Below are 23,304 nucleotides of genomic sequence, written 5' to 3'. Positions count from 1 at the left end.
TGTAAAAAATGACCAGTGAAATCCGAAAGGTGCTCTTTGGAATATGGGCCCCTTTGCCCACCTAGGCTGCAAAAAAGTGTCACACATCTGGTATCTCCGTACTCAGGAGAAGGTGGGGAATGTGTTTTGGGGTGTCATTTTACATATACCCATGCTGGGTGAGAGAAATATCTTGGTAAAAGACAACTTTTCCCATTTTTTTTATACAAAGTTGGCATTTGACCAAGATATTTATCTCACCCAGCATGGGTATATGTAAAAAGACACCCCCAAACACATTCCCCAACTTCTCCTGAATACGGAGATACCAGATGTGTGACACTTTTTTGCAGCCTAGGTGGGCAAAGGGGCCCATATTCCAAAGAGCACCTTTCGGATTTCACTGGTCATTTTTTACAGAATTTGATTTCAAACTCCTTACCACACATTTGGGCCCCTAGAATGCCAGGGCAGTATAACTACCCCACAAGTGACCCCATTTTGGAAAGAAGAGACCCCAAGGTATTTCGTGATGGGCATAGTGAGTTCATAGAACTTTTTATTTTTTGTCACAAGTTAGTGGAATATGAGACTTTGTAAGAAAATAAATAAAAAAAATCATCATTTTCCGCTAACTTGTGACAAAAAATAAAAAGTTCTATGAACTCACTATGCCCATCAGCGAATACCTTAGGGTGTGTACTTTCCGAAATGGGGTCATTTGTGGGGTGTTTGTACTGTCTGGGCATTGTAGAACCTCAGGAAACATGACAGGTGCTCAGAAAGTCAGAGCTGCTTCAAAAAGCGGAAATTCACATTTTTGTACCATAGTTTGTAAACGCTATAACTTTTACCCAAACATTTTTTTTTTTTCAAAGACATGTAGAACAATAAATTTAGAGCAAAATTTATATATGGATCTCGTTTTTTTTGCAAAATTTTACAACTGAAAGTGAAAAATGTCATTTTTTTGCAAAAAAATTGTTAAATTTCGATTAATAACAAAAAAGTAAAAATGTCAGCAGCAATGAAATACCACCAAATGAAAGCTCTATTAGTGAGAAGAAAAGGAGGTAAAATTCATTTGGGTGGTAAGTTGCATGACCGAGCAATAAACGGTGAAAGTAGTGTAGGTCAGAAGTGTAAAAAGTGGCCTGGTCTTTCAGGGTGTTTAAGCACTGGGGGCTGAGGTGGTTAAAGGGTTAACAAAGTTTGTAAAATCTGTTTTGAATACCTTGAGGGGTATAGTTTCTTAAATGGGGTCACTTTTTGGAGTTTCTACTCTAGGGGTGCATCATAGGGGGCTTCAAATGGGACATGGTGTCAAAAAAACAGTCCAGCAAAACTGCCTTCCAAAAAACATATGGCGTTCCTTTATTGGCACCATTGTGGAGGGCATACGCCTTTTTGATTGCTTGGTGTTGCACTTTTAGTGACGTAAGGTGACAAAACAAATGTTTTTTTTTAGCACAGTTTTAATTGAATTTTTTGGACAGTGTTCACATGAGGGGTTATGTCATGTGATTCTTTTATAGAGCCGGTCCTTACGGACGTGGCGATACCTAATATGTATACTTTCATTTTTTTAAGTTTTACACAATAATATCATTTTTGAGACATGTTTTAGTGTCTCCATAGTCTGAGAGTCATAGTTTTTTCAGTTTTTGGGCGATTGTCTTAGGTAGGGTATCATTTTTGCTGGATGAGGTGACGGTTAGATTGGCACTATTTTGGGGGGCATACGACTTTTTGATCGCTTGCTATTACACTTTTTGTGACGTAAGGTGACAAAAAATTGCTTTTTTGACTTTTCTTTTTACGGTGTTCACCTCAGGGTTTAGGTCATGTGGTATTTTTATAGAGGAGGTTCTTACGGACGCGCCGATACCTAATATGTCAACATTTATATTTTTTTTTTGACCCTGACCTACTTGGTTCTTGAAGATCCAGTGGGTCTGATGTCTTTATAATATAGTACAGTACACTATATAGTGTACTGTATTTTCACTTTACGAAGTCTGATCAGACTTCTGCCTTTAGCAGAAGTCTGATCAGCACCATGAACAGCAGGAAGCATGTGAAGGCGTCCGGTTGCCATAATAACCATCAATCACTGCTACAACAGAGCAGTGGGTGATGGGGAGGTAGGGGGGTGATCATATGACCCCCCTTGGCATTGACCCAGGGTGCCTGCTGATTGATTTCAGCAGGCACTAAGTTCCGATCACCGTCGGCCGCGCGGCGGTGATCGGAACTACACAGGACGTACCTGTACGCCCTGTGTCCTTAAGTACCAGGACATCAGGGCGTACAGGTACGCCCTGTGTCCCCATCAGGTTAAAGAACTCCTGCCAAAAATTTTATTCTTTGACCTGCTAGAAAGGTACATGATGTAGTTTGTGGTGAATGTAATTTTCTTACCAGTGGCTGTATTTGTGAGTTATACCTCCCTTATGCTTCTCACATGTGTCACGTGACCAGCAATCAGACTCTCCAACTGACACAGTATCTTATGTGTGGACAGGAAGTAAGTTTCTCTATGTATTCAAATGGGAGCCTCACTCTCAGTCTCATAAGAATGAATACAGAAGTAACTGACTTCCTGTCCTTTGTCAGTTGGAGATCAGAGAGTTGGTCACATAACATCACTTTCTAGCAGGTCAGAGAAAGAAAATGTTGCCGGGAGTTCTACTTTAAGAGTCTGCTTCATGTTTACTAATAGTTACGATACTTAGATTAACCCTCACTTAAAAAAATAAAAGAAATACATTTTTTTTTTTTAAATACAAGTCAATAAAAAAATAATCTGAGCCTGTGAGAAAAAAATAATTTAATTTACGTCATCCACTTTTTAGTCTGAATTTTCCACCACCACATCACACTCCCAACATCCTTTGCCTTGTCTACCTCACTTTCTCATGATGCATAGCGGCCAGCCCATGCCCTGCCAGTTTATTGAATCCTTCTCTCCACTATCCAGCCTCCCTGCTCCATCCTGTCACTTGTACATCACAGTATGCGCACGAAATCCATTTACACTGGGTCACAGTAAGTATGCTGGACTCTGCTGCAGATAAGGCCACTCCAGATATACAGTGCCCTGAAAAAGTATTCACACCCCATAATCTTTTCCACCTTTTTTTAGGTGGCAGGTGCCATGGAGCGGGGTAAGTATAAGCTATATGAGGGGCCCGGGCATTAAGGGGGGGGGGGGGGGGAGATAACCCCTTTAAATGTATTTTATTGGGATTTTATGTGATACACCAACACAAAGTAGCAAGTATGTGTGAAGTGAAAAGAAAATACTTTTTTTTTTATAAATAAAAATCTGAAAAGTGTGGAGTGCATTTGGATTGAACCCCCTGTACTCTGATAGCCCTAAATAAAATCCAGTGTGACCAATTGCCTTCAGAAGTCACCTAATTAGTAAATAGAGTCTGCCTGTGTATAATTTATTCTCAGTATAACTATAGCTGTTCTGTGAAGGCCTAAGGGGTTTCTTTGTAAACATTAGTGATCAAACTGCATCATGAAAACCAAGGAACACACCATACAGGATAGGGATAAAGTTGTGGAGATGTGTAAAGCAGGGTTAGGTTATAAGAAAATATCCCAAGCTCTGAACATCTCACAGGGCACTGTTTAATCAATCATCCAAAAAAGGAAGGCGTATGCAACAACTGCAAACCTAAAAAAACATAGCCTTCTGCCTAATCTGACAGCATAGGCAATCTGACAGAGCACTAATTAGAGAAGCGGCCAAGAGGCCCATGGTCACTCTTGAAGAGCTGTAGAGTTCCACAGCTCAGGTGGGAGAATCTTTCCACAGGACAACTATTAGTTGTGTACTCCACAAATCTGGCCTTTATGGAAGATTGGCAGGAAGAAAGCCATAAGAGGTCCAGTTTGTAGTTTGCCACAAGCCATGTAGGAGACACAGCAAACATGTGGAAGAAGGTGCTCTGGTCAGATGAGACCAAAGTTTAACTTTTTGGCCTAAATGTAAAACGCAATGTGTGGTGGAAAACTAACACTGCACATCAACTTAAAGACACCGTCCCCACCGTGAAACATGGTGGAGGCAACATCATGCTGTGGGGATGCTTTTCTTCAGCAAGGACAGGGAAGCAGGTTAGAGTTGATAAGAAGATAGATGGAGCTAAATACAGCACAATCATGGAGGAAAACTTGGTAGAGATTGCAAAAGACTTAAGACTGGGGCAGAGGTTCACCTTCCAGCAGACAACGCTAAACATACAGCCAGAGCTACAATGGAATGGTTTAGATAAAAGCATTTGCATGTGTTAGAATGGCGCACTCAAAGTCCAGTGCTAAATCTCATTGAGAATCTATGGCAAGACTTGAAAATTGCTGTTCACAGATGCTCTCCATCCAATCGGACTGAGCTTGAGCTATTTTGTAAAAAAGAATGAGCAAAAATTTCAACCTCTAGATGTGTAAAGCTGGTAGGGAAATACCCCAAAAGACTTGCAACTGTAATTGCAGTGAAAGGTGGTCCTACAAAGTATTGACTCAGGGGGCTGAATACAACGCACACTACACTTTTCAGACAATAATTTTTTTTCTTTTCACTTTACACATACTTGCTACTTTGTGTTGGTCTTTCACATAAAATCCCCAAAAGTACATTTAAAGGGAACCTGTCATGTGGATATTTGATTATAATCTAACTAATTATATACAATCATTAACTACTAAAAAGTACCTTAGATGTATTCACTTACTGGTGTGACAGATGGTTATCTCATAATATACACACAAAGATGCCGCATGCTAATGAGCTGATTTGAGTCCGGCGTGATGTCATTGAGTCCAGCGTATATTTAATTCAGAGCTATAGCCACTCCCCTGCTGGTTCATATGGAAACAAACTGTCATTCAGCAGCAGGTGGGCGGGGAGAGTCAGGAGCTCATGAATATTCATGACTCATCATTATCAGCTGGAGCTTTTCAATAAAAGATTTTGGCAGATTGACTGGGTTAATTAAAGAAAGTGACCCAGCATTGTGCTAAGAGAATCAATCACTTATTTATGTTGCCCTTAGTTAGGACACCATAAAACTGGTGACAGGTTCCCTTTAAGTTTGTGGCTCTAACAAGAAAAAAATGTGGAAAAGTTCAACGGGTATGAATACTTTTTTAAGGCACTGCATATGATCAATCAAAGGTGCAACACAAGTGAATGATGGTTAGTTAGCTATTAGGACAACAGAATCGGGATGGAAAGATAGCATTCTCCGCTAATCAGAGTTGAGTACCAGTTCAGGTCTGAAGTCACTTTGTGGGGCTTACATAATAGAAACCACCCATAAATGGCCCCATTTTAGAAGCTACACCCCTCAAGGCATTCAAAACTGATTTTACAAACTTTGATAACCCTTTAGGTGTTCCACAAGAATTAAAGGAAAATGTAGATGAAATTTCAGAATTTCACTTTTTGTTTGGCAGATTTTCCATTTTAATCCATTTTTTCCAGTAACAAAGGGTTAACAGCCAAACAAAACACAATATGTATTACCCTGATTCTGTAGCTTACAGAAACACTCCATACGTAGTTGTAAACTGCTGTACGGGTGCACAGCAGGGCGCAGAAGGAAAGGAACGCCATATGGTTTTTGGAGGGCAGATTTCACTGGGATAATTTTAAGTTGCCATGTCACATTTGAAGACCCCATGATGCACCCTAGAGTAGAAACTCATAAAAAAAAGGGTCCCCATTTTGGAAACTACAGGATAAGGTGGCAGTTTTGTTGATACTTTTTTAGGGTACATATGATTTTTGGTTGCTCTATATTACACTTTTTGCGAGGCAAGGTGACCCAAAAAAATGCAGTTTTTGCACCATTTAAATTTTTTGTTATTTACAATGTTCATCTGACAGGTTAGATCATGTGCTATTTTTTATAGAGCAGGTTGTTATGGATGCGACAATACCAAATATGACTTTTGGTTGTTTGTTTCAGTTTTACATAATAAAGAATTTTTGAAAATAATTATAAAAAATGATTTTTTAGTGTCTCCATATTCTGAAAGCCATAGTTTTTTTTCGTTTCTGGGCAATGGTCTTATGTAGGGGCTCATTTTTTTCGGTATGAGATGTTGGTTTGATTGGTACTATTTTAGGGTGCATATGACTTTTTAATCACTTGGTATTACACTTTTGTGATGTAAGGTGAGTAAAAATGGCTTTTTAAAAAGTTTTTATTGTTTTTACGGTGTTCACATGAGGGGTTAGTTCATGTGATATTTTTATCCAGCAGGTTGTTACGCAAGCGGCAATACCCAATATGTATACTTTTTATTTATTTAAGTTTTACATAATAAAAGCATTTTTTTATTTTTTTACAAAAAAATGTTGTTTTAGTGTCTCTGTATTCTGAAAGCCATAGTTGTATTTTTTGGGTGTCTTATGTAGGGTCTAATTTTTAGCACGATGACAGTTTGATTGGTACTATTTTGGGGTGTGTATGACTTTTTAATCGTTTGGTATTACACTTTTTGTGATTTAAGGTGCAAAAAAAATGGCTTTTTTGACAGTTTATTTTTTTATGGTGTTCATCTGAGGTGTTAAGTCATGTGATATTTTAATAGACCTGGTTGTTACAGACATGGCAATACCTGATATGTCTATTTTATTTTTTCACTTTTAACACAATAAAAGCATTTTTTAAACAAAAAAAAAAAAATGTTTTAGTGTCTCCATATTCTGAGAGCCCGATTGTTTTATGTAGGGGCTTTTTTTTTTGCGGGATAAGGTGTTAGTTTGATTGGTACTATTTTGGGGGGCATACGCCTTTTTGATCGCTTGGTGTTGCACATTTTGTGATGTAAGGTGACAAAAAAAAAAAAAGATTGTTTTAGCACAGTTTTTATTTTTTCTACTGCATTCAGGTGAGAGGGTGGATCATGTGATATTTTTTTATAGAGCCAGTCATTACGGACGCGGCAATACCCAATATGTCTGGTTTTCATTATTTTATGTATTTTATTTTGGAAATTGTTATATTTTTTTTTTTTACTTGAAATGTAACTTTGTTTTATTATGAAAAACACTTTTTTTTTTTTAAACTTTATTTTTGTCCCACTCTGGGACTTCAACTTCTGGGGCCTGATCCCCTCTACAATGCATTACAATACATCCTGTATTGTAATGCATTGACTGTCAGCTTTTATGCTGACAGCTTGCCTGTGAGACCCAGCCTAAGGGGCTGGATCTCACAGGCTTCCGTAGAAGGCAAGCCCCGATGCCTATGGAAGTGCGGGGACCCGATGGAGATGCGGAGGGCACCAGTACCCTCCGCAAACCCTCTGCACTCTGCGGTCAGCTTTGACCGCAGCATAAAAGGGGTCAGTGGCTGCTGGGTCCGTGCTGCTGATCGGGCAGGTGCAGCTCCTGGTCCATGTACGGCGCTGTTCCTTAAGTCACATCCACCAGCGCCGTACATGTACGGCGAGGATCCTCTATGGGTTAAAAGGCTATGTACACCTTTGGGGGCATTGTACTAATTTTGAGCAAAAAATCATTTTTTTTCAATTGGTCCTTATTAAAAAATAGAGCCTTTTTTTATTTACATAGTTGAGATGCTCTACTAGCATGTGGATCTTCTCTCTTTTCCATCAGTTGGGGAGCTGAAAGCTCCTTATCTCTGCTCTCTGACATTATAAACACTCAGATGGGTATCCCCATCTGAGACAATGAGGGCACATCGCTAGGATATGCCCCCATTGTCTGATAGGTGCAGATCCCACCTGTGGGACCCGAACCTACACAGAGAACGAAGCAGGGAAGGTGGTGGCTGGAGGACCCCGGGTTTTCCGGGCTCCGGCCACGAAACGCTCTCCCCGCGCCCATTCATTTCTATAGGGCTGACAGAAAAACCCGAGCCAGCGCTCGCCTATTTTTGGCGGCCCCATAGATATGAATGGAGGGTGGCTGCGCATGCGCAGCGCGCCCTCCATAACTTTGAGGACTCCGCTTTCAGTGTAGGTGCAGGTCCTAGCGATATGCCCCCATTGTCTGAGATGGGAAAACCCCTTTAAAAGGCCCTATTTTATTAGAGATCCATTACTGACAGATCTTGGGCTCCCAAAGGATCCTCTGGTACTCTGGTGGGCTTCCGGATCCCCATTATTACAATAATTCTTAGTGTTAGGCTAATGAGTCATGTACTGGAAATACATCCATTGATGTGTTTGCTACATACTCTGCCTTCATTTCTCTTGTGAATGTCTCAGTCTGCAAACAGAAGTCACTTTCTGCACCTGGTATTATTTTTGTGTGCACTGTGGGATTATTTGGGGGGGCACTACCTGTGGTGGGCACCATCTGTGGGACCAAAAACATAAGGCTGGCAAGTACTGCAAATGCGAGTTGTTACCAAGAGTTGGTGATTTCTGGTCTGGGACAAATTGATAAAAAAGGTATATTGAACCACTACAGAAAATACATCACCTAAGTCACTGGACTTAAGTTATGGCAGGATACTGTACTGACATATATTATGTTTTAGCATATGCAAATGAGTCTCTGGGATTACCGGGGGAGTTGCCGATAGTTCTAGACTTGAGGTTCTACTCTTTCTGCAACTGATGAATATTCTGCACTTTGGCAGGGCCAGGCAGTGAAAGCATCATCATATCTGGCTCTGAAGTGCAGAGGGCACAGGAGTTGCAGAGAAAGCTGAGCCATTGTGTGTAACAGCAACGCCCCTTTTGTTCCTAGAGGGTAATTTGCATATATTAAAACATAATATTTCTTAGTAATGTGGCCACATATCAACATGGGACCAACACAGATGCATTCTGCTGCCAAGCACAGGCAACAGGTCAGACAGTTTCATAGATACAAATCTGCTGCAAGATACCCTTTAATACTTTTCATATACTGCTATGGGCAACTAAGCCAGGCGCGTCCTCTCGCGAGACGCGAGATTTCCTGTGAACGCGCGCACACAGGCGCGCGCGTTCACAGGAACGGAAGGTAAGAGAGTGGATCTCCAGCCTGCCAGCGGCGATCGTTCGCTGGCAGGCTGGAGATGTGTTTTTTTTAACCCCTAACAGGTATATTAGACGCTGTTTTGATAACAGCGTCTAATATACCTGCTACCTGGTCCTCTGGTGGTCCCCTTTGTTTGGATCGACCACCAGAGGACACAGGTAGCTCAGATGTCCGCATGATTTTTACGGATCCACTGATAGATGGATCGGATCCGCAAAACGCATACGGGCGTCTGAATGAAGCCTTACAGGGGCGTGATCAATGACTGTGGTGATCACCCCATATAGACTCCCTGATCACCCCCCTGTCATTGATTACACCCCTGTCATTGATCAACCCCCAGTAAAGCTCCATTCAGATGTCCGCATGATTTTTACGGATCCACTGATAGATGGATCGGATCCGCAAAACGCATACGGGCGTCTGAATGAAGCCTTACAGGGGCGTGATCAATGACTGTGGTGATCACCCCATATAGACTCCCTGATCACCCCCCTGTCATTGATTACACCCCTGTCATTGATCAACCCCCTGTAAAGCTCCATTCAGATGTCCGCATGATTTTTACGGATCCACTGATAAATGGATCGGATCCGCAAAACGCATACGGGCGTCTGAATGAAGCCTTACAGGGGCGTGATCAATGACTGTGGTGATCACCCCATATAGACTCCCTGATCACCCCCCTGTCATTGATTACACCCCTGTCATTGATCAACCCCCTGTAAAGCTCCATTCAGATGTCCGCATGATTTTTACGGATCCACTGATAGATGGATCGGATCCGCAAAACACATACAGGCGTCTCCCTGGAGCCTTCCAGGGGGGGTGATCACCCCATATAGACTCCCTGATCATCCCCCTGTCATTGATCACCCCCCCCTGTCATTGATCACCCCCCCCTGTCATGCTGCATTCAGATGTCCGTATGATTTTTACGGATCCACGGATACATGGATCGGATCCGCAAAACACATACGGACATCTGAATGGAGCCTTACAGGGGGGTGATCAATGACAGGGGGGTGATCACCCCATAAAGACTCTCTGATCACCCCCCTGTCATTGATCACCCCCCCTGTAAGGCTCCATTCAGACATTTTTTGGGCCCAAGTTAGCGGAAATTATTATTTTTTTTCTTACAAAGTCTCATATTCCACTAACTTGTGTCAAAAAATAAAATCTCACATGAACTCACCATACCCCTCACGGAATCCAAATGCGTAAAATTTTTTAGACATTTATATTCCAGACTTCTTCTCACGCTTTAGGGCCCCTAGAATGCCAGGGCAGTATAAATACCCCACATGTGACCCCATTTCGGAAAGAAGACACCCCAAGGTATTCCGTGAGGGGCATATTGAGTCCATGAAAGATTGAAATTTTTGTCCCAAGTTAGCGGAAAGGGAGACTTTGTGAGAAAAAAAAAAAAAATATCAATTTCTGCTAACTTGTGCCCAAAAAAATAAAATTTCTATGAACTCGTCATGCCCCTCATTGAATACCTTGGGGTGTCTTCTTTCCAAAATGGGGTCACATGTGGGGTAGTTATACTGCCCTGGCATTCTAGGGGTCCTAAAGCGTGAGAAGAAGTCCAAGATCCAAATGTCTAAAAATGCCCTCATAAAATGAATGTGGGCCCCTTTGCGCATCTAGGCTGCAAAAAAGTGTCACACATGTGGTATCGCCGTACTCAGGAGAAGTTGGGGAATGTGTTTTGGGGTGTCATTTTACATATACCCATGCTGGGTGAGATAAATATCTTGGTCAAATGCCAACTTTGTATAAAAAAATGGGAAAAGTTGTCTTTTGCCGAGATATTTCTTTCACCCAGCATGGGTATATGTAAAAAGACACCCCAAAACACATTGCCCAACTTCTCCCGAGTACGGCGATACCACATGTGTGACACTTTTTTGCAGCCTAGGTGGGCAAAGGGGCCCACATTCCAAAGAGCACCTTTAGGATTTCACAGGTCATATACCTACTTACCACACATTAGGGCCCCTGGAAAATGCCAGGGCAGTATAACTACCCCACAAGTGACCCCATTTTGGAAAGAAGACACCCCAAGGTATTCCGTGAGGGGCATGGCGAGTTCCTAGAATTTTTTATTTTTTGTCACAAGTTAGTGGAAAATGATGATTTTTTTTTATTTTGGGGTGTTTTGGGGTGTCATTTTACATATACCTATGCTGGGTGAGAGAAATATCTTGGCAAAAGACAACTTTTCCCATTTTTTTATACAAAGTTGGCATTTGACCAAGATATTTATCTCACCCAGCATGGGTATATGTAAAAAGACACCCCAAAACACATTCCTCAACTTCTCCTGAATACAGAGATACCAGATGTGTGACACTTTTTTGCAGCCTAGGTGGGCAAAGGGGCCCATATTCCAAAGAGCACCTTTCGGATTTCACTGGTCATTTTTTACAGAATTTGATTTCAAACTCCTTACCACACATTTGGGCCCCTAGAATGCCAGGGCAGTATAACTACCCCACAAGTGACCCCATTTTGGAAAGAAGAGACCCCAAGGTATTTTGTGATGGGCATAGTGAGTTCATAGAACTTTTTATTTTTTGTCACAAGTTAGTGGAATATGAGACTTTGTAAGAAAAAAAAAAAAAAAAATCATCATTTTCCGCTAACTTGTGACAAAAAATAAAAAGTTCTATGAACTCACTATGCCCATCAGCGAATACCTTAGGGTGTGTACTTTCCGAAATGGGGTCATTTGTGGGGTGTTTGTACTGTCTGGACATTGTAGAACCTCAGGAAACATGACAGGTGCTCAGAAAGTCAGAGCTGCTTCAAAAAGCGGAAATTCACATTTTTGTACCATAGTTTGTAAACGCTATAACTTTTACCCAAACCATTTTTTTTTTACCCAAACATTTTTTTTTTATCAAAGACATGTAGAACAATAAATTTAGAGCAAAATTTCTATATGGATCTCGTTTTTTTTGCAAAATTTTACAACTGAAAGTGAAAAATGTCATTTTTTTGCAAAAAAATCGTTAAATTTTGATTAATAACAAAAAAAGTAAAAATGTCAGCAGCAATGAAATACCACCAAATGAAAGCTCTATTAGTGAGAAGAAAAGGAGGTAAAATTCATTTGGGTGGTAAGTTGCATGACCAAGCAATAAACGGTGAAAGTAGTGTAGGTCAGAAGTGTAAAAAGTGGCCTGGTCTTTCAGGGTGTTTAAGCACTGGGGGCTGAGGTGGTTAAACCAGTTTGATAAATGACCCCACTTATTCTTCAAGTCAGTACAATTAATGACAATACCAAATATATATATATATATATATATATATATATATATATATATATACACACATACATACATACATACATACATATACACACACAGTTGCAAGAAAAAGTATATGAACCCTTTAGAATGATATGGATTTCTGCACAAATTGGTCATAAAATGTGATCTGATCTTCATCTAAGTCACAACAATAGACAATCACAGTCTGCTTAAACTAATAACACAAATAATTAAATGTTACCATGTTTTTATTGAACACACCATGTAAACATTCACAGTGCAGGTGGAAAAACGTATGTGAACCCCTAGACTAATGACATCTCCAAGAGCTAATTGGAGTGAGGTGTCAGCCAACTGGAGTCCAATCAATGAGATGAGATTGGAGGTGTTGGTTACAGCTGCCCTGCCCTATAAAAAACACACACCAGTTCTGGGTTTGCTTTTCACAAGAAGCATTGCCTGATGTGAATGATGCCTCGCACAAAAGAGCTTTCAGAAGACCTACGATTAAGAACTGTTGACTTGCATAAAGCTGGAAAGGGTTATAAAAGTATCTCCAAAAGCCTTGCTGTTTATCAGTCCATGGTAAGACAAATTGTCTATAAATGGAGAAAGTTCAGCACTGCTGCTACTCTCCCTAGGAGTGGCCGTCCTGTAAAGATGACTGCAAGAGCACAGCGCAGACTGCTCAATGAGGTGAAGAAGAATCCTAGAGTGTCAGCTAAAGACTTACAAAAGTCTCTGGCATATGCATCATCCCTGTTAGCGAATCTACGATACGTAAAACACTAAACAAGAATAGATTTCATGGGAGGATACCACAGAGGAAGCAACTGCTGTCCAAAAAAACATTGCTGCACGTTTACTGTTTGCACAAGAATACCTGGATGTTCCACGGCAGTACTGGCAAAATATTCTGTGGACAGATGAAACCAAAGTTGAGTTGTTTGGAAGAAACACACCAAACTATGTGTAGAGAAAAAGAGGCACAGCACACCAACATCAAAACCTCATCCCAACTGTGAAGTATGGTGGTGGGGGCATCATGGTTTGGGGCTGCTTTGCTGCATCAGGGCATGGACGGATTGCTATCATCAAAGGAAAAATGAATTCCCAAGTTTATCAAGACATTTTGCAGGAGAACTTAAGGCCAACTGTCCACCAGCTGAAGCTCAATAGAAGATGGGTGTTGCAACAGGACAACGACCCAAAGAATAGAAGTAAATCAACAAAAGAATGGCTTAAACAGAAGAAAATACGCCTTCTGGAGTGGCCCAGTCAGAGTCCTGACCTCAACCCGATTGAGATGCTGTGGCATGACCTCAAAAAAGCGATTCACACCAGGCATCCCAAGAATATTGCTGAACTGAAACAGTTCTGTAAAGAGGAATGGTCAAGAATTACTCCTGACCGTTGTGCACGTCTGATCTGCAACTACAGGAAACGTTTGGTTGAAGTTATCGCTGCCAAAGGAGGTTCAACCAGTTATTAAATCCAAGGGTTCACATACTTTTTCCACCTGCACTGTGAATGTTTACATGGTGTGTTCAATAAAAACATAGTAACATTTAATTCTTTGTGTGTTATTGGTTTAAGCAGACTGTGATTGTCTATTGTGACTTAGATGAAGATCAGATCACATTTTATGACCAATTTGTGCAGAAATCCATATCATTCCAAAGGGTTCACATACTTTTTTTTGCAACTGTAGATTTTTTTTTTAATTATTAGGAAGGTGAGGTAAATCAAAAAATAACAATTCTGGTATTGGGATTTTATTTTACAGTAGCAACTACAAGTGATAAGAGTGATAAATAATGTCATAACTGAATATTTTGGACACTGCAATCTTAGATCTGGGCTGCTGACCACTGGCACCTGCTGTATATGGAATGGGCTAAACTTCTGAGCCAACTTCATATACACACCCTTGCAGCCAATGACGTACATGTACGATGTTGGTCATTAAGGGGTTAAAAGGAGATTTCTAAGAGATATAAATACTGATGACCTATCCTTTGGATAGATAATCAGTATCTGATCAGTGGTCTAACAACCAGTCAGCTGTTTGAGAAGGCACCGGCGTTCGATGCTTTTCCTAGGCCAAATGACGCGAATGAGGGTGAGTGCAATACTAAGCACAGACGCTATTTCCACTTGTCCTGTTGTGTTTGAATGGAAAATACATCACATGGAGGTGATTTGCCACATGATCCTCCATCAGCAGCCAGTCAAAAAAAAAAAAAAAGCCCCCCCCCCAAAAAATAAAATAAATACTCTACGTTAGTTTAAAATGACTAAATGGCTTTTCACTGCTGAAGAGGCATATGCCGTGCTTTTTGAGGACACTGACTCCAACAGTGGAGATGAAGTGACATTTTAGATTTCATCTTCCTCAAATGATTCATCTAATGATAAACCCCCTTGTAGGCGTCCTAGGGGTAATGCGCAGTCGCAGCCCCATACAAGTGACTCTTCATGGATCCCCACAAATAACTATGTACACCAGGTGCCTGAATTTACAGCCACTCCAAAAATCAATGTAGATACCACAGGTTTAATTGGAAAAAAACTAATTTCACTGATTCTTCACTGATGACCTAATCAACTTTATGGCAGAACAAACAAATATTTATGCAGAGGAATTTATTGCCTCCCATCCAGACAGTTATATTTCAAAGCTCTACAAATGGACCCCTACTGACACGACTGAAATAAAAAATAAGTTTTGGGGACTTCTCCTAAGCATGGGCATTATAAAAAAAAAAAAAATACGTTCGTATTGGAACAAAGATATTCTATATCACACCCTTCTTTACTGTCTTACCATGCCCCGGGCCCATTTCGAGGCTATTCAAAGATTTCTACACTTCAACAATAATAATGAATGCCCACCCCCAAGCGATCACCGTTATGACAGACTCTTTAAAATTAGGCCAGTGGTTGACCACTACAAATTCCAAATTTGGTCAAGCATATACCCCTCAAAAATGTCTCTCAGTGGATGAATCATTGGTCCATTTCAAAGGCCGATTACATTTCCGTCAGTACCTGCCCAATAAAAGAGCTAGGTATGGCGTGAAGTTGTATAAGGCCTGTGAAAGTGCGTCCGGGTATACAGTGCGCTTTTGTATTTACGAGGGAAAAGATAAAAAAATTGAGCCGCCCGATTGTCCCCCGGTTCTGGGTATAAGTGGGAAGATAGTATGGGATTTAGTCCACGCCCTGTTCGACCACGGATACCATCTATATTTGGACAACTTTTACAATAGTGTCCCTCTCCTGAAGTGCCTTGCTGCCAGTGGCATAGGCACAATTAGGCAAAACCAAAAAGGGCTCCCTAAATTCTTTATAGACCAGACAGTGAGTCGCGGGGAAGGCAGGGCTGTTTGCTCAGAAAATTTGATGTTGCTAAAATTCAAGGACAAACGGGATGTTCTTGTGTTAACTACCATCCATGCAAATCAGTCCACCCCAGTCCCAGTCCGAGGAACCACAGAGCAGACCACCAAGCCTACCCTATGTGTAACCAGGATTACAACCAGTTCATGGGTGGAGTGGATCTTTCAGACTAGGTACTACAGCCCTACAGTGCTTTAAGAAATTCAAAGGTGTGGTACAAAAAATTAGCTGTGTACCTAACCCAAGTGTCACTATATAATGCCTTTGTCATCCATAAAACAGCTGGTCATGCGGGGACTTTCTTGGAATTTCAGGAAAAAAATAATACATTTTTTTATTTTTGGCGTTCAGGAAGGGGAGGGCAGTATTTCAGTCAGCGGTGCTTCTGGGGTCTCAAGAATAATACATGGGCAGCATTTCCCTGGAGTACTTTCCCCCCCACAGAAAAAAAAAAAAGGAGACCCCAAAAAAGGTGTTGAGTTTGCTCAGTTAGAGGGATTAGGAAAGACACCACTCACTACTGTCAGACCTGCCTCTCTAAACCGGGCCTCTGCATTGGAGAGTGCTTTCAAGTTTCACACCTCCACTGATATCCATTAAGTTCATTTCATTCATTTCTTAAATAATCCATGGGAATATATTTTCAGCTTAGCATTTTTCAATTTGGCAATACAATAATAGCTCCCCCCCCCCAAAAAAAAAAAAAAAACACCTTGAAAATTCTCATTATACCCCTAGATAAATACATTGAAGGGAGTCATTTTATTAAATATGGCATTTCTTCAATTTACTTTTATGTTGTGGCACCCCTAGAGCCTCGTTTTGAGGTCTTCAAATATGACATGGTGCCTGAAAATTAATAAAGCAAAATCTGCCCTCCAAAAGCCACACTGTGTTCCTCCCATTCTGAGCACCACTGTGTTCTGATACAGCACTTTACAAGCACATATGGGGTGTTGCCGTATTCAGCAGAAAATGGTTACCAGATTATGGGGTGCATTATCTCCTGATACCCCTTGTTAAAATGAAAAAATGTGGGCCTAAAGTGAGATATTCTTGTAAAATATGACATTTTTCATTTTCGCTGCCAAGTGTTTCTAAATTCTATGAAACGGCTATTGGGCCAAAGTGCTCAGTGCACCCCTTGAAAAATATCTTGGGGGGTGTATTTTCCATAATGGGGTCATTTTTATTTTTTTTTCACTGTTGGGGTGGATCAGGGTGTCTTCAAATGCGACATGGTGCATGAAAATTATTCCAGCAAAATCTGCCCTCCAAAAGCCACACAGTGTTCCTCCCATTCTGAGCCCCGCTGTGCACCCATATGGAACTTTATGACCACATATGGGTTGTTTCTGTAAGCTTAAGAATCATATTGAGGTTTATTTTAAAAAATGTATTTTTTTTGTAGATTTTTCCATTTAGAGCCAGCATGGGTTGCAGGAAAAATGGATCTAAATGGAAAAATCTGCAAAAAAAAATTAAATTTTTAAAATTCACCTCCATTTTCCTTTAATTCTGGTGGACCACTTAGGCCTCTTTCACACGAGCGTGTTCGGATAAGGTCTGGATGCGTTGCGGCAAACCCGCGCGAGTAGGTACCCAATAAAAAACTGAATGTGGTACCCAGACCCGAATTTCTTCACAGAAGTTCAGGTTTGGGTTCAAGGTTGTGTAGATTGTATTAATTTTCCCTTATAACATGGTTATAAGGGAAAATAATAGCATTCTGAATACAGAATGCATAGTACAATAGGGCTGGAGGGGTTTAATAAAAGAAAAAATAATTTAACTCACCTTAATCCACTTGTTCGCGCAGCCGACATCTCTTCTGTCTTGTTCTTTGAGGAATAGGACCTTTGATGACGTCACTGCGCTCATCACATGGTCCATTACATGATCTTTTACCATGGTGATGGATCATGTGACGGACCATATGATGATCGCAGTGACGTCATCAAAGGTCCTTTTCCTCACAGATGAAGACAGAAGAGATGCCGGCTGCACGAACAAGTGGAATAAGGTGAGTTCAATTATTTTTTATTTTTTTAAACCCCTCCAGCCCTATTGTACTATGAATTCTGTATTAAGAATGCTATTATTTTCCTTATAACCATGTTATAAGGGAAAATAATAATGATTGGGTCTCCATCCCGATAGTCTCCTAGCAACCGTGCGTGAAAATCGCACCGCATCCGCACTTGCTTGCGGATGCTTGCGATTTTCACGCAGCTCCATTCACTTCTATGGGGCCTGCGTTGCGTGAAAACTTCACAAAATAGAGCTTGCTGCGATTTTCACACAACGCACAAGTGATGCGTGAAAAGCACCGCTCATGTGCACAGCCCCATAGAAATTAATGAATCCGGATTCAGTGCGGGTGCAATGCGTTCACTTCACGCATTGCACCCGCGCGGAAGGGGCCTTAAAGAGTTTTAAAAAATAAAGTTTGTAAAATCAGTTTTGAATACCTTGAGGGGTGTGGTTTCTAAGATTGGTCCATTTATGGGTGGTTTCTATTATGTAAGCCTCACAAAGTGACTTTAGACTTGAACTGGTCCTTAAAAAGTGGGTTTTGGAAATTTTGAGAAAAATGTCAAGATTTGCTTCTAAACTTCTAAGCCTTCTAACGTTCCAAAAAAGGAATATGTCATTTACAAAATGATCCAAACATGAAGTAGACATATGGAGAATGCAAAGTAATAACTATTTTGTGAGGTACCACTATCTGTCAGAGAACCAGAGGAATTAAAATTTAGATAAAAATTGCCAATTTTGGATTTTTTTTTATAAATAAAAGTAAAACATATTGACTCGAATTTATCACTAACATGGATTACAATGTGTCACGAGAAAACAATCTCAGAATAACTTGGATAAGAAAAACCGGAATTAGACTTACCGGTAATTCTGTTTCCATGAGATCATCACAACGGCATACAAGGAGATTGACCCCTGACCTCTGTAGGGGCAGGAACAGAGAAAGGTTAAATACCCCCCTCCCACCACCAACACCAGTGTTTCCAAAATCACACAAACTACCTGATGGTGACAAAAAACTGTGGAGAAGGTATTACTTTATACCTTCTGGAGACCCTCCAAAAGTAAAAAAAATTAAAATATATGTAGGGAGGGAATAATGTGCCGTCGTGATGATCTCATGGAAATAGAATTACCGGTAAGTCTAATTCTGGTTTTTCCATAGCATCATCACGACGGCATACAAGGAGATATACAAAATATATCAGTTAAGGGGGAGCTACGGCCTGGAGGACTTTCTGCCCAAAGGACAGATCAGAGGATCTGGAAAGATCCAGGCGGTAGTGTTTTATAAATGTATAGATGCTGGACCAAGTGGCAGCTCGACATATTTCTTCCAGGGAGGCGCCAGCTTGCTCTGCCTGAGAGGAAGACATGGCCCTAGTGGAATGGGCCCTAATGTTGACTGGACACGGAAGATTTTGAATTTGGTAACACAGGTAAATGGTTTCCTTGATCCATCCATCTAGCTATAGAAGATCGGGAGGTTTTCTGGCCCTTGTACTTTCCTCCAAAGAGTACTAGTAAGTTGTCAGATTTTCTGAACTTTTCGGTATCATCTAGGACACGAAGGTAGGGTTCCCTAACGGATAGAGCCTACAACTCGCCTAATCTGTGGGCCGAGGTTATTGCAATTAGGAAGGCGATCTTTAGGGACAATAATTTTATTGGACAATCGGTAATGGGTTCAAATGGTGGTAGAGTGAGACCCGTAAGGACAATATTTAAAATCCCAGGAGGGTACACGGGAGGTGATTGTTGGACAAAGTCTGGTAGCTGCTTTAATGAATCTTCTGACCCAACGATGACTAGCTATATCTTGGTCAAAAAAAACAACTTAGGGCTGAGATTTGGACCTTCAGGGTAGAGGGTCTAAGCCCCAGGTCGAGACCCTGTTGCAGGAAATCCAGGATTCTTTGAATGTTGGGTCTATGCAGGTGTGGAGATTTGTCGCCACTCCAGGAAAAGAAGCACTTCCAGATTTTAAGGTAGATTGCGGATGTTACTTTCTTCCTGGAGGCTTTCAAGGTAGTTATAACTTTGTCTGATAAGCCCTGTTGTTTTAGAGTCTGGGTCTCAGGATCCATGCTGCTAATTTCAGAAGCTGTGGGTTTGGGTGTAGAACCAGACCCTGATTGAGTAGATCCTGCCGCATAGGAAGGGGCCAGGGATCCTGGAGGGAGTATCTCTGGAGAGATGCGAACCAGCTCCTCTTCGGCCATAGGGGAGCGATCACGATTACTGCGGCCTTGTCCTGGTGAATTTTATGGATTACCTTCGGAATTAAAGGAAGCTGAGGGAAGGCATGGCATAGCTTCCAATGCCAACGGATGGCGAAGGCGTCTAAGGCATGAAGTCTGTCCCTGGGGTTTAAGGAACAGAATGTCTCCACCTTTGAGTTTACCCTGGTGGCGAATAGATCCACGTCGGGCATCCCCCACTTTTCTACCACCAATCTGAATATCTCGGAGCTTAGGTACCATTCCGTATGATCGATCTTGTGGCGGCTGAGGAAATCCGCTTCCCGATTCACCTGAATCCTCAGATGAATTGCAGAGATGGAGGCCACTTTTCTTCTCTGCCCATGAGAAAATTTCGTTGTCAGCGTCTGAAGAGTTGTTGACCGCGTTCCCCCTTGATGGGAGAGATCAGCGATGGCAGTAGTGTTGTCTGAAAGTACTCTTATATGGCGAAGACATAGTATTCCCTCTGCTGCTTTCAAGGCTTCCCAAACTGTTCTCAGTTCCCTGAAGTTTGACGACTGGGATTTGATAGATTGTGGCCAGGTGCCCTGAAAGAGATGATCTCCTACCTTTGCGCCCCAGCTGGACAGACTTGCGTCCGTTACTATTTGTATTAGGGGAGTTTTCTGCCAGGGAGTCCCTTTGGATACGTTTTCGTGGTTCTTCCACCAGTTTAGAGACTGAAGTACCCGAATTGGTAGGATTACTCGATGGTCCAGGGAGGATTGACGCCTGTTCCAGACGCCCAGGATCCAAGACTGAAGAGGTCTGAAAAGAATCTGGCACCAGGGAACTGCCGGAATACAGGATGTTAACAGACCTAGCAGACTCATTGCATCCCTGATTGAGCATGACCTTTTCCTCTGAAAGGATTAGATTTTTTGCTGAAGGGTCGAGATCTTGTCTTGAGGTAGGAAAACCGCTTGCCTTCGGGAGTCCAGAATCATGCCCAGAAAACTGACTTTTCTTGAGGGGGTGAGGACGGACTTGTTTTCGTTTATAATCCACCCAAGGTTGTTTAGGATGGAGAGAATATTTTTCAGATCTGAATTGATCTGATAAAGACCTTCGCTGATCAAGAGAAAGTGGTCCAAGTAGGGTACTACCATAAGTCCCTTTCTCCTGACGAAGGCAACCATCTCTACCACCACCTTGGTAAAGATCCTCGGGGCCAATGATATCCCGAAGGGGAGGGCCTTGAACTAATAATGATGAATTTTCCCAGTTACATCCTGGATTGCAAACCGGAGAAAATTCTGTGAATCGGCGTGAATAGGAATATGGTAGTAAGCGTCTAGCAGGTCTATTGTACACATGAAGATGTCTTTGCTTAAGAGTGGTATCGTAGATGCAGGGGGTTTCCATCCTGAATTTCCAGTAAAGAATAAATTTGTTTAAAGGTTTCAGGTTGATGATTGTTCGAAATGTGCCTTCTTTTTTCCTGACTAGGAATAATGTTGAATAGTATCCCCGGCCTCTTTCTGGAGGTGGAACTGGGGTGATTACATTCATCAGATAAAGATTTTGGACTCCCTGCCACAGGTTGGGTTGGAATCGTGTTAGCGAAAATTTGTTTGGAGGTTTTGAAGACCACTCTATTTGATAACCTGTACCGACTATTCTGGAGACCCAGGGATTCTGGGAAATTGATTCCCATTCTGCAAGGAAACTTGAGAGCCTTCCCCCCACTCTGGCGTCATTGCTTGTCTGATGGTTTCTGGTGGGAGGAGGATTGACCTTTCCCTCTTCCCCCTTTGGGGTAACTCCAGCGTCCTGACTTTCCCTTCCCCCTGTAGCTTTTCTCTTGACCGGAGGAAGAGCGAAAGGGAAATCGGCGCCTGAAGAGACGATCTTCCGGAAACCCTTTCTTTTTGTCAGCGGCTTTTTCTAAAATTTTATCTAGGACTGGGCCGAAAATGTACTCCTTGGAAAGGGTATAGAGCAAAGTTTTAATTTTGAAGTCTTGTCCCCGGACCAGCACTTCATACAGAGTGCCCGTCTGGCCGAGTTGGAAAGTGCCGCATCTCTGGCGGAGAATCGGACTGACTCAGCCGAGGCGACCGCCAGGAAAGCAGTAGCAGATTTTAAGAGTGGAAAGGAATTGAGGATTTCTTCCATAGGCGTTTTATTTTTTATAAGGTCTTCTAATTCTCCCAGCCAAAGAAACATGGATCTAGCGACGGAGGTAGCCGCAATGTTAGTTTTAATATTAAACATGGCAGCCTCCCAAGATTTCCTGAGGAGGCTGTCGGCTTTGCGATCCATGGACTCTATGAGTTGGGAGGCATCCTCAAATGGGAGGGATGTCTTTTTGTTCACCTTAGCAACCTGAACATCTATCTTGGGGATCTCACTGAAGATCTTGGATTCCTCAGGATCAAATAGCAACCTATTTTTAAAGGAAGTAGAGACTCCCAGACGTCTTTCAGGGTCTGCCCATTCCTCCAGAACCATTTCTCTAATACTCTTGTTTATGGGAAACACACGTGTTTTTTTTAACTCTCAACCCTCTAAAATATTTCTTCCTGTACAGAATGGGTGCGTTGTACTTCCTCCACACCCATTGTGGATCTGACCGCTCTTAGTAGGTCGGACATATCTTCCATAGAAAAATAGAATCTGCGGCCACTATCCACAGAGTCCAAATCGGAGACTCTTTCCCTCTCTTCCCATAACTTGGCTGAGTGGACACTCTCGTCCGCTATGGCCTCAGAGTCCGAAGAGGAAGGTGACCTAGCACGCTTCCTCTTGGGTTGCGGTAAATCGGGGGAGATTAGCAGATAGGTGGGCTAGGGATGAACGAATTTCCTCCTGTATCATAAATTTAAGTTCTTCTTTCAGAGAGGGTGCTTCATCACGTACAATATTTAAAATACAGTTTTTGCAAAGCTTCTTGGGATAACTGTCTGGAAGTTTGCCATTACAGGAGATACATCTGAGGGATCTCTTGATCTTTTTTTAAGTTTCTTTGGACACCTGAAAGGAGGAGAAGGTAGCCATAAGGGGATGGTCAGAGGAAATTGAGAGGATAGAGGAAGGGGGGGGGGGGGGGGGGGGGAAGAGAATCCAGAGAGGTGTACACTGGAGCCAAAGCTGTGAAAAAACTCCCAAATGTAACATTTGCACAAAACTGGACCTCTCAAGAGATAGAGAGGAGACCCATAGCATTATCTTTAGTGTTAAGCAGATAAGACCAACATAAACCTTAACCAGGGGGATCAAATATTCTCTCCCCCCCCCCCTTTCTTTTTGCAGGAGAGGGGGACCAGCAGACTCCCTGACCAAGCAAAACACCCCCAGAGGGGACTCACGGATGGTGGCAGCGGTAATTCAGACT

At 41.8% G+C, this 23,304-nt stretch overlaps 1 protein-coding gene across 1 annotated transcript in view; it reads right to left on the bottom strand.

Annotated features, from left to right (window-relative positions):
* Nucleotides 1-23,304, bottom strand: part of LOC120977225 (ras-related GTP-binding protein A) — a 119,334-nt gene that overhangs the window by 27,190 nt on the left and 68,840 nt on the right. The gene's annotated exons all lie outside the window — the stretch shown is intronic.

This window comes from Bufo bufo, chromosome 8 (assembly GCF_905171765.1).
Source record: "Bufo bufo chromosome 8, aBufBuf1.1, whole genome shotgun sequence".
In the NCBI taxonomy this organism is placed as follows: domain Eukaryota; kingdom Metazoa; phylum Chordata; class Amphibia; order Anura; family Bufonidae; genus Bufo; species Bufo bufo.
This window is presented reverse-complemented; position numbering and strand designations above follow the sequence as displayed.